The 13,528-nt window shown below is 30.8% G+C and overlaps 1 protein-coding gene across 4 annotated transcripts in view; it reads left to right on the forward strand.

Moving 5' to 3' along the window:
• The first annotated feature begins 274 nt into the window (after nucleotides 1-274).
• The window catches only part of LOC107440707 (homeobox protein Mix.2-like), an 80,766-nt gene continuing 67,512 nt past the window's right edge, over nucleotides 275-13,528 (forward strand). Inside the window, exons 1-2 of one of the 4 annotated variants that reach the window (XM_016053691.5) lie at nucleotides 275-515; nucleotides 6,373-6,420. The gene's annotated coding sequence lies outside the window, so the exon portion shown is untranslated. 4 annotated transcript variants of the gene reach the window in all.

Raw genomic sequence — 13,528 nt, forward strand, 5'->3', positions numbered from 1 at the left:
CATTGTCTTCATAAAGTTACTTTATACATCATCAAAAAGCGTTGCATAATCCAATGTGCACACATTCATAACAACGTATTCACTAATTACACTAAAATATATTAAGAATAAATTGCACGTGATAAAAATGTTGTAACGACCACCATCTCTAACGATATTTACTAAGAGCATTTTCGCTACACGCCATCGTACGCAATCAACTGCGGAACACACCCACTGCAAGCTAGACTTCATGAGTAAAGGAAAATGAGAAAAAAATGCTGTTTGCAATAAAAGATAAAAAAAATAGAGAGAAAAAAAAGAATTTGAAAATGGCACGAGTAAAGAAACATTAGATTTGTTTCCCTAATAGATGCAAGCTGTGCCCTGATGCTGCAAGTCAAACAAATACGGGACCTCTATACGCCGAATAAGTAAACGTTTGTATTGTATTGAGCGTTGTTAAGCAGATGAAAACGAAATAGAACTCATTTAAAGGCTTTAGGTATATCATTAAAAGAAATTATATATATTGGGTAAGTAAATAATTAATATAATTGTTTTATTATTGCTACTCATTATCAACGAATGGCTTATTTAATAACGCGTTTTGAAATTATCTTTTAGTAGCTAATCAATTATTTACTTATAACCTTTAGGCAATTAACCGTTTCATTGCCAAATTTTTAAGATGTCATTTTAAGTTCATTTAAAATGAGTTACAATCATTGTCATGATAATTATGGAGTTAGATTTTATTGTTTCGCTTGAATTTCAACTTTGTATCGAGTAAGTAAAAGAGTTACAGAATTGATTTAAAATTGCTTCTCATTAACAATGAATAGTTTATTTAATAACTCTTATGAATAGCATGGGTATTGAAATTCTGCTTTATTAACTTATCAATTATTCTTTAAGCAATTAACACGGTAACCATTTTTAAGATGTCATTCTAAATTTATTTTCAATTAGTTGCTGTCACAACATATGACAATAATGGAGTTAGATTTTACTGTTGCGTTCAAATTTCAACTATATATCGAGTAAGCAAACGAGTTACAGAATTTATTTAAAATGATACTCATTTTCAATGGATGATTCATTTATTAACTCTTTTACATCGTATCAGCATTAATTAGCAAACCAATTATTGACATATACTATTCAAACAATGAACCGTTTTATATACGAATTTTAAGATACTATCTGATCAATTACTTATACATGTGATAATTGCAATGGAATTAATTAAATAAATTAACTCCATAAAATTTATAAATTAAACTAAATTTTTCGATCAAATCTCAATTTTGCATAAAGTAAGTAAACGGTTGCTACGAATGTTGCTCAATTTATTTACTATTACTACTCTTTATGAACGAATAGTTTATGTTTATTTAATGATTTTTCTAGTTTATACATATATATAAATATATATATATATATATATATATATATATATATATATATATATATATATATATATATATATATATATATATATATATATATATATATTGTATTTAATAAACTAAACTAATAGATCGTTTTAAACATTCTACATATTATAGTTAAAATTAATTTGAAAGTTGAGTAAAATTACTGCAACGTTTCTAAAACTCTCATTTACTTGAAAGTGTTTTTTCTAATCAATCCTTTCCTACTAAAGTAAATATTTTATTTGCTTAAAGTCAAGGCGTAAAGCAAGAAAATAAATATTATTTTCTTTCAATTCTTTTAGAGTTAAATAATATGCGTATTTAATTTTTCAAGAATTGGTTTTTAAAAATTACAAAACAAGAAATTACTTAACATAAAAATTTTTGAAAACTTATTAAGAAACATAGCTCAGAATTTTGATACGAAACAACTCTTCGAAATTAAAAACACATTTTAGACACTCTATTTTTATAATCAGGTTAAGAGATGATATAATTTTCAATTACAAGGAATTAATAATTACTGGATATCACATTTACAAATTGGTATTAATGCAATATCTACATATTTAATAGAGATAGTCATAAAAATCCTTTCTTTGAGGGTTTGCTGGTTCGTTGCTGTAGAACTGGGCATCTGAGGTCTAAATGGTCCTTATCCCATTCATCATGAAATATCCGGTTAGGAATAACATTTAAGGGTTTGCATCAATATTTCCAGGAATATTGTTATCTCGGAAAAGAAAAATAACTGGTAGTAAACCTATATTTTATATATCTTGTTTTAGAAACCGCGATAACAGAAAAAACTTATTATCAGTTGTAATATATAGGTATATGTTTCTTGTTTGGATAACCTCTTAGTAAGTCTTGGTATTCATGGATATTTTATTCCTTAACACGGTCACGCTAGATTTTCTCATCTTGGCGGCGCACCGGAGTAAAAACTGGTAACAAATAACTTTCATTTTTTAGTTTTTTTCCGGGAATAATAAAAATCCATAACTACCAATTGTTTTTAGCGGATGCAATTTTTATATTGAATTGCATCTTCGCCGTGATAAATTTCCTTACAGTGAATTGTCATTGTTGAGAATAGATTAACTCCTCCCGAATATTATCTAATATTGAAATAGTTCTTCTACCAGTATTTTCACGTTTCTCGGCGTAAGCGCGTTAAAACAAACGAAAAAAGAAATCTGTACAATCAGCCCTGTATTATTATTTATAAAATTTTATAAATATATTTATGCACTTATTTATTTTGTTATAATTTTTTAACAAAAAAAATATTATTTTTTTAATTGGTGTTTTTCAAAAACTGTTTTAATAATCTTTTTTTAAGATTTCGATTGATTTCTTGATTTTTCTGAATTTTAATTTAGAATTAAGTATATAAGACTATCAAATTTCGCAAAATAGAAAGTACTAAATCTAAAAATAACTAATTTTTATTTTAAGTATGAGTGAGCTACCCGTGACCTCTGCTTATTAATAGTTAAATATATGCCTTCATTATCTTGTAAATGTTCACCAGGGGTCGGGCAAAAATGCGAAAATATTTCTAAATTAACTCTATGTAAGCAATCTTTCTTTTAATAACAAATATTTTTGGAAATCTTGGATGTCAATACTGTTGACCCAATTTGAAAGGTCATTCTTAAAGCTTTTAGAAATTAGGCCTATTATACTCAAGCAAAATTTGCATCAAACAAAATGAGCGACTTAAAAGCTTATTCAACACCAGTATAACTAAAAAAGCATTCTAATATAAATAATGCAATACTTTAAAATGGATTCAAAATTGCTGGTATCTAAATTGGAAGGAAGTTGATAACTACCTCTGCGCATTTTGGTCAATAAGAATTTTGAATGGGTAAAAATGACTCCTATCCTAAAGGCTTCAATCATAAACTTTCAAATTGAGCCAGCAGTTTTGCGATCTTCCAAAATTTTTCAGCTAAAAGAAATATCATATACTTAGAGTCGGTATCGAAGTGTATCTCTATATTTGTCCAACCCATATATATATATATATATATATATATATATATATATATATATATATATATATATATATATATATATAAGTTCAAAATGAAGATAAAACAAAGGAAAATTACAGTCATATGAAAAAAAGGAGGGGGGGGGAAGTAATAATGGTAAAAAAAAACTGATTTAAAAAAAAATGAGGAAATTTTTTTAAAAAAAACAGAAAATAAAAGATATTGATGAAAAGATTATATCTTTTATTTTCCAGTTTTTTTAAAAAAAATTAATCCTCTTTTTTTTTTCATTATTATTCCCCCCTCCCTTTTTCATATGTCTATAATTTTCATTTGTTTTATCTTCATTTTGAACTTATCTAATGAGTTCGGTTTACTTGTAGATTATGCACAATAAATGAAACTTATAGTTTTTCTTAACTTTCTTTGTGTTTTCTTGTATATATTTATCTTGTTGTATATATATATATATATATATATATATATATATATATATATATATATATATATATATATATATATATATATATATATATATATGTATATATATACAACAAGATATATATACAAAGTTCCGCCTTTCGGTTTGAAAATTTGATTTAAAGTAATTTTACTCACCATTGTATGTGAATGTTTCGGAAATTTATTCAAAACGATACTTGGATCCAATTCCTTCTTACAGAGGCTTTTGAAACGTTCGAAAAATCGACCAAAAATCCAAAAATCAACTAAAAACCCTTAGCATTCCATAAAATATGCTGAAGGAAGGGCAGTAGTTAGGAAGTAGTAGGAAGGGCTCTTTGCGTGTTTCTTAATTATCTGTATTATAACAGTTAAACAGGGATAGATGTCAATAACTTACAACTAAAAAAAAGTGTAACGTGGAAAAATTAAAAAAATTATGTCGAAGGTTTCATGAAGCTATTGTATTTTTTAAAGGTATTATTAAATTTTAAAGGTTTGCAAAAATATTTTTTTTTTCGTTTTAGTTTTAGGAATTTAGTTGGTTAGTTTTAATAGCCAAGATTTCCTTCATATTTTAGTAGATAGGGATAGTCTAAGCAATTTGTTTCTCCCATATTACAATACCACTTTTTTAAAATTTTCTCGACTACGGGATGAAAAGGACTGACTGCCAGATTTTCCTGCTTCTCTTTGCAAGTGAAATAAAAATATTCACCATTCAAGATTAACAGGTGCATACAATTCCGTTGCAGGGATGCCACTGGTGACTGAAAATGCAAAAAGGGGTGACAAGTAAAAATGCATTAAAAGTAACAACTGGAGCTTATCGAGCGAGTCATTTAATACAGAATATAGTTAAAATGAGAAAGTGGTAGCAAATATATGACTAAAAATTTATTTTATTTATGAATATTATTGGTTTGCCTTATTCACTTGTAAACCACTACAGATTCAATTCTCAAATATATAAGAACAATTTCGCTCAAGTACTTTTATAAAAGGTTTGGGGTTCATGCGCACAACTGGTTCACTTTTTAAACAGTCTGCGCGGACTGCTTATAAAAGACCGTGTGCATACCTGCCAACTTTTAATCCCTTCCATTATGGAATTTCAATTTTAAGCAAAAAAAATACGTTGTATTTGAAAAAGCTTAAGCTGACAATCATTACTAACTAACTAACTAATCAAATTTTTTCAGAGTACCTATCCATGTATGGATATCTGCTCTTTCATCTAAATTGGATAATATGTGGTGGAAGGGAAGGGAGGTGCTGCGTTAACATTAAGTTAAATCTCAGAATGAACAATAATTGATAAAATCAAGTCTGAGTCATACATAAAAATAAGTCGCAAGTTGATACATAATATAGGGAACAAATTGAAGATAAAGATAAAGAAAGAATATTTACACTATTTACAAATTTACAAAAGGGGGAAGACTCCCTGTGCACTCTCTCGCCTCCCACCGGTATAACCGGGCTTCATTGGTGCAGAGAACACAGTTTGTCTAGGGCAGTGGGGATAGTCATGATTATCCGAAATGCTTAGAGAGAACACAGTCGCTTAAGAAAAAAGCGGTTATCGGGCTGAAATTTTTATTGTCATCTATGAAATCAATGTCTAATAACTTATTGAATTTACATGTTGAACAATTTTTGGCACCTTTAAAAAAGGATGCATTGAGTTTAAAAAGGTACTCGTCTATTTTGTCGATTTTGAGGTCATTATAGAGGGTGTTATTTCTGACAAACCAGGGAGCCCCAGTGATTCGTCTTAGGGTTTTGTGTTCGAAGACTCGACAATCATTATAGTAACACATATTAATATATATGATTAATTTTCTTAAGAATAGTGGTGATTAAAATCATGTAAAAATTAAGTTTTTAAAAGAGAAAAATAGTATAGATTTTCTACCACTTTAAATATAAAAATAAAATTTTACGCCAAATGCGTAAAAGTTGGCAGGTATGCGTGTGGAGGCTTCTTGATGTAGGAGGTGATGGTTGAGGTAAGCAGGCAGTGGAGTTGCTTTTAAGAATGTTTCAAGCACTTTGCTTGAATAACTAAAAGGAATCAAAAAATAAAATGAGTAGCTTGCTCTAAACTGTGTTTCTTTGATTTTGGAGTTGTTCAGAATTGTATCAGCATGAGGAAACGTTATTTTCAGAACGGTTGGTATTAGGAATGCTTTTGTTTTAAATATGAATATTTTGCAATGTAAGTAATGGTGGTAGTTACGATAGAATGGTTGAGTAGATTGAATAAATAGAAAAATATCTGAATTTTTACCACTTTTTACATTGTTAGTCGGCCATGACATCTCTGCTTTATAGGTCCCAACTCTTTAAAGGGCTTAATTGGGAAGATGGTTTCATACTACTAATTTTGCAGAATACTTTATTTTTAAATTTAATGTGGTTTTTTATTCTGGCTTTATTCCTGTTTTACTTACTTTGAATTAAAATACTTTTCTTTACATTAGCCATGAGTGAAAGCTTTTATATAGCAAGACGGAAAAGAGAAAAACCTGGTACGTAGAACATTTCATTCCAGCATTTTTTTCGCAAAAAATGAAATATCTGTTATTATCAAGATTTCTTTTATAATTCTGGCATATATATAAAACTGCTTCTTTTCCAAGATAAAGTTGATATTGTTGAAAAATTTGAAAAAAGAATAAGTAAACTCCTCCCCAAAACTAGCTATAACTGAAATGGTTTTACTACCAGCCTTTCCTCCTTTCCGTCTCGCTTTCACCCCTGACATTCGCTTAGCTTAAACTTACAAAATGAAGAACTGATACTTGTAGTCCTTAAAATGAAAGCGAATTAAGCATAACATCGCTTCCTTAGTTATTTCATTACTAGCTAAAAAATTTATTTTGAAGAACGTAAGCTGGTAGTTTCTTTCTTCCTGCTATCACTATTGGTTATGCATATGCTTAGCTGCCATTTTATTCCATTTGTTATACTAGCTGGGCATCCCATTCATCCTGAATTATTTAGCATTGTGTGAGTTCCTTGTGGTTAGCAGGCAGTGTGGTGGCTGGTTGGTTGAGCTTTTTCATGAGGAATTCTGGTATGGTTGTCCAGGCAGGTGAGGCATATGTGAGAATTGGTCTAATCATCTACGTGTAAAGCAGTTTTTTTAGTTTTAATGTTACTATACTTAGCTGCTTTTTTGCTTTTATTATCCAAAAACAGGTCACCTGGGCCAAGCAGCGGCCCATATCCCATACATCATGAAAAGTGATTAAAACATAGTATAAAAAACATTTTGTGATGAGCAACATTATGGTTATACTTAGCTGGCTGCCAACATCTAATGATTGTCCGTACTATTTCATTTTAATATTTAAAGTGGTATTGATCCGTATAAATCTCTCTTTAATTATAAATTTATTGTTATATGATTTTGACTACCACTAAACGCCAATAAATCAATCTTGTAAAGAAGACAAAGTAATAGAAACGAAAATTAGCTCAGGCCGTAGCAATTGTAAAGAGAAACTTTCATATACAGTTGCATACTTACTTTCACTCTTTTCTAGTGGTAATAAAATAATTACGAAAACAATTTATTTATAAAGTGCATTTGTATTTTGGCAAGGTTGAAATTCGCTATCGTGCAAACTATTATGCTTTTTTGTAATTCATTTATAATTATTATTATAATTCAAAAAGTTTAATAGAATAACATGAGATTTTTACAAGAATAAAATTTTCCTGAAAACCGGAAGAATTGGCAGCTGTGCAGTTGCATTTTAATTAAACTTTATCACTTGGGAAATACATCCTCGGAAAGAATAAAATTCCTCAACATATATCCTTAAAATATTAGATGTTGCCATACATTTATTCAATGTTTCAAGGCATTTATTTAGAAATGGTTCTTTAGAAACTTAAGTCAAAAATTACGTTTGAAATAAGCCTTAAACGAATTGCATGATCCGGATTCGACAAAACATTTTATAAAACGGTAGAAAGCTACGAATTAAAATTGCAGATTTTCGGTTTAATTTTGCAAATTTTTTAATATTTTTGCTGCGGATCTCATTCTAAGGCGTGACGAAATTCTCCCTAGTAGTTTGTGTCGATTAAACAAATTAAATGTATATTATCTTCCAACTATTTTTGCAGAAAATATGATCTTTTGTCCCGACACATTATTTATTGAAAAGAAGTTGTTGCAAATTTTAAAAACGAAAACTTAACAAAGAAGAGTTTAGATCGATTATCACTTTTCAATTCTAAGTAGTGCATGATCAGCTGCTCTTGAGAGGCAGTGATAACCCTTTGCACTCCGAGTACTTTCAAAAGCTGTTTCATCTATAAGCATTTCAAATACAAAGTATTATTAAATAATTTCAAAATTCTTAAAATAATGCTGGATGTGGTTACTATTTATTAAGGTATAAAATTTCTTAATTTTAAAGTGGTAACTGCTAATGGGGCCTCAGTGGAATGGAAAAGGTTAAAAGGATCAACGCAGGAGAACAGTCTTGCTTTTGGATGTGGGCTCCTGGACCGAGAAGTGTCCCCTATCCCATTCATCGCGTATGTCATTCTGTTAGGTTTCGTTGAGGTTAGCATTCAATGTGGTTGTTGTCAGGGGGCTTCTAACACTTTTCTTGAATAAATAATAATAATGAAACGGAGCAGCTTGTTCTAAACTATATGTGACATGAGTTTTGGATGCTGGTTGATGGTCAAAGTGGGGAAACGCTTGATAGAACTTTCAATATTGTTGGTGTTGAAGCTGATGTTTCAGGTGGATCTGTGATAAGAAATTTGTTAAAGCTCTTATTTATTTTGATGATTGTAATATGAGACTTCAGATGTAAAGTGAGCGGCTATTGGTCTGTATTTACATCCTTTTTGTAGTTTTCAAAGTTAAATATCTGGTTAAAGTTAGCTGCATTACATTTTTGGGACTTGTCGAAGAAATCTGCATTTATTTTATGAATGTATTGTGATAGAATCGGAATCTTGAATTTTTTGTGAATATTTGAAAATTCTGATGAACCAGGTTATTTTTCTTAGTATTTTGTTTCGGCATTGGTTGAGCTTTTGCATGAGGTATTCCGGTATGGTCGTCTGGGCAGGTGAGACATATGTGAGAATTGGACTGGTCATCGATGTATAGAGCAGTTTTCTTAGTTTAAAGGACATATTCTGGTTGTAGATGAGTGGTTGTATTACTATTGTTGCTGTATTTGCTCTATCTATTATATTTTTGAAAAGGTCATTCCAGGTGAGTTAGCTATTTATTATGAGGCCGAGGTAGTTTGCTTTTTTGACTATGGTTATTTTGAACATTTTTGGTTCGTACTGTATTAATATTTTTATTCTTCTTTTTTGTATAATTAGGATTTGAGATTTATCTGCTTTTACTGCTATTTTCCATTCAACAGTCTACTATTTCGTGTATTTGTTCCTGTAATTTTATTAATGCTATATTTGGATTTCATGACTTAATGATGATTCCTGCGTCGTCCCGCAGTGGACTGATCGTTAAGAAACGGTTCCCAGCAGATCACCGAAGTCAAGCATCACTGGCTGCGGTCAGTGTGCGGGTGGGTGACCACTTGGATCAGTCTATGTAGGGACCGAAGGAGTACGGTATTGTTCCTCGTTAAACTGTGCTACCGTAAAGTGCTCGACTTCGCGCGCAGGTCGTCGGGCTACCGAAGCGGAGGTGCCATCCCCACCGCAGAGGATCAAAATTGTGATGGCATGTCTTCGGATCATCCTCCGGGATGTTTCCCAGACCGTCGCCAATAGCCCATTGTGCAGCTCTAGTGCGACGTGAAGCAACAACACCAACAACATTCCTGTGTCGTCTGCATAAAAAGCTGTCATGCTATTGTAATATGTTCTATTAATTGGAAAATCATTAGTGTATAAAATAAGTCGAATCGGTCCAAGAATGCTGCCCTGAGGTACTCCAGCTGTGATGTTTCTTTTTGAGGATTTGCAATTTTGAATTGATACTTGAAAGGTTCTATTTGAGAGATAACAGGAAAGTAGTTTGATGAGAACGGGGGGAAAGTTAAGTTGCATTAATTCGAATATTGTACCAGTATACCAGCCTCTGTCGAATGCTTTTGAAATATCTATCATTAAAAATGTTATTGTTTCTTTACTGATTAGAGCTCTGCCGGTGTAATTGATTATGTGAAGTAGTGGCTTTGTATTGTCCAGTGTTTGATGGAATCCGAACTGCTCGTCGGGGAGGGCTGTGAGTAGTGGCTTGATTCTATTATATATGATCTTTTCGTAAATATTTCTCAGAATGTTTAAAAGGCTAATTGGCTTGTAACTCTCAAGGCAGCTAGGATTTTTCTTTCTCTTTAGTAATAGTATGACTGATACGTTTTTCCAGGTTTGAGGATAATAATTCAGAGCAAGGCAGCTATTAATAATATGCATGATTTTATGCATATAGTTGTGAGGTACCTGTTTTATCATTTTATTTTGTATTCATCTTCACCTGGTGCTTTTTTAATTTTTAAATTACTGATGATGTTGCAGATTTCTTCATTATTAGTTGGTTCTATTGCTTCAGTTATAGGATGCTATTGGTGGAAATTGTTTATTTCCTCTGTTACTAAATTATGATGGTTTTGATCTGAATTTGGGTTTGGAGAGAGTCTGCAAAGTATTTCAGTTTTGTCTTCCATTGTGTGCACTGTTCCAGATGGTCCATTTATTGCTCTGGGTGGGGAGAGGAGCTATCGACAATGTTAACCTTCATCTGTGAAAAGGTACCCCAACACAGAATCGAGTTAACATGTCTTCGCTTTGCCAGAGTTGCTTTTTGTATTTTTTGTTGAGATTTTTTATCTCTTTATTTAGTTGTTTTATTTCATTAAGGTAAGCTTGACCGGAGGTTCTTTGATGCCACTTTCTACATCAGTTTTTCAATCGGATGGTATTTTTAATTTTTGGAGGCAGGTGGGGGAACTGTATTGCTTTATTGAGATTATATACATTTGTAGGTTTGCTTGCTCCATTTAGGCGAATAAATCTTTGGCAAGTAGAAGGACAGATAGAACAATTTAGAGAAAGACATCACAAAAATTCGAACCCGCTACCTCCAAGCTTTGCACAGCGTTTGGCCGGCGATACTGCTTGACCAGGGTGGCCCCGACCTTAACTGTAACAAAGTGACGTATCATTAAAGCATTAATTTATTTTGACGTAGTAGTGAGGAAAAACCCGATACATTAATCGAATTTACTGAACCAAGAATTCCACATTTAAGGACAACCATTCGAAAATATTTTATCCGCTGTCTGGAGCGAATTGGTATCTTTGAATAATCTCAGATTTGCTGAAAAAATATAAACGTTTAAGAGACATAGCAAACTGGTTTGTTTGCACACTTACCATATAATACCTGGAAACCACTAAAAAAATGGTTACTGGTGCTATGTAATGATAAAAATGTTAACTTTTAAAGTGACAGGAAATTTATTGGGGACAATAGTGCTGTAGAATCACCTTTCGACTGCAATGTGAAAGTTAAGTGCTATTTTTTCTATGCGAACAATCACTTTATATATATATATATATATATATATATATATATATATATATATATATATATATATATATATATATATATATATATATATATATATATATATATATATATATATATATATTAAATAAAATCACACCGAAGAAAAATATGATAAAAAATGTCTAAACTAAGGTAAAGTTCATTGATTCGGTTAAATATAACTTTTACTTTATTTTTAACTAAATGTGTGGTAACAGGAATTTTTAAAACCAGAATTTAAAAACTGTTGCAATATGAACGGAAAATTTACCAAATGAATGGTTGATATTTTTGTTTTTTTACCCAGAATTATGTTTGTTTATATTTTTAACAGAAATGTTATTACCATACAGCACGGTAATTTTACCAGAATTCTTTTCCCCGTGCAATATTACAACTTTAAATTTAGAGTTTTATATTACTAATATTTCAAGGTATTCAGGGATCGAGAGGAAGATTATTCCAATTTGAAATCAAAAATAAATTTTAACGGGAAAAAAAAATACTCTTACAAAAACGCTTGGTGTTAGCAGTATTTTACAATGCAATACCTACCGTAATGACCCAGCATGTGATTTTTCTCTCACTATGGACTACGAAGATTTTCTCAGCAGGTATGAATGGATTAAATTATTTCCCGTTCTTATTCTCAAAATCTTAAATTTACTGTTTGAGACTCTTCGGCTATTATTTTTCTAAATCTTCTTAAAATGTAACAAACAAATTGACTTCACGATTTAAATAATAAACTTTCAGGCGTGTCTGTGTCATTTCTTCTAATCTCCTAACACCGATAAACATCGAACAGGTGGGGGATAGAATATGTTGAACCTCTACAATGCAACGCTCTCTTATCAGATTATTTCCAGATCTACGCTGTGTGTGCAGTGGTTAACCACAAAAAGTTCAAAAGATACTGAAAGGAGAACTCATCAAATCAGTTCCACCACGAATATCCCCCTACCTTTGTTAACGGGTTGCACTTTCACCAATTTACCACAAAAATGCCAGCGGTTCTTGTCTCCGACTGAGACACAAACAATTCTGTTTGATGGATCACTTTTACGGAATGTTCCTAATCAGAATGGGGAGAATTGTCATTTAAAGATCGAGCTTTTCCCTTTATGCACCTCCAGTGTGCGGGGGATTTGGAAGAGTATATTTGGGAGGATTTTTTTTTCTTTTGTGACTCAGATGTTTACAGTTGACTTGCTAATTTTGACTCATTCTTCTGAAGGATGTGTTCCGAGAGTCGATAAAAATTAAATTAGTAGATGACAATACATTCACAATATTTCAAGAAATGTACTAGCATCTTAGTATGTAATTATTAGTAGACCCCAGATTTTGATGATCTCTTAAAATTGCCCTTGATCAGAGTCGATAAAAATTAAATTAATAGATAACGAAATATATTTGATATACACAAATAGATTCACAACATTTCAAATACAATATTAGTATTAGTATTTTAGTAATTACATGTAGACAGCATATTCTGATGATCGAAAAAATCTCTGAGAATTGCCCTTAAAAATATGCTTATTACTCATTTGTGCTTATCGCACCATTTTCAAGTGCTTGTACAAAAGTGATGATACAAATTTTTCCTAATAGAATTTATTTAAAATAAGTAAGATAATTTTGCCTATTATATATTTTAATAATACTATTTGTCTGTGGAGATGTAAGTTAAGGTGCTTTTATTAAATTTTAGGTAGTAGAAGTAATTATCCATTGAGTGTATTATGCTTTTTTGTGGCCAGGTATTAAAGGGTTAACTTCGCAAGTATTTTCACTCAAACTCTATTTTTAATTTACAAAATTAAACTTATAACACGATTTCATCGGTCACGTTTGTCTCGCAGATTTTTATTTTATTATTATTATTTTTTTCAAAAAAAAAAAAAAGACATAAATAATTCTGGAGCAATTGTTTCCTGTCATCCTTTGTCTACGAGAAACGAAAGATTGTGATCGATCGTAATGCATCACTAAGTTCGCTACCGCTTACTAGATCTGGTACTAAAAATAAGCGGGGCAATTTGAAATAAGCTAACAGTCAAAAATAT

The sequence above is a fragment of the Parasteatoda tepidariorum genome, chromosome 12 (genome assembly GCF_982258835.1).
Source record: "Parasteatoda tepidariorum strain Cologne lab strain chromosome 12, Ptep-v5.0, whole genome shotgun sequence".
NCBI classification, from domain to species: Eukaryota; Metazoa; Arthropoda; class Arachnida; order Araneae; family Theridiidae; genus Parasteatoda; species Parasteatoda tepidariorum.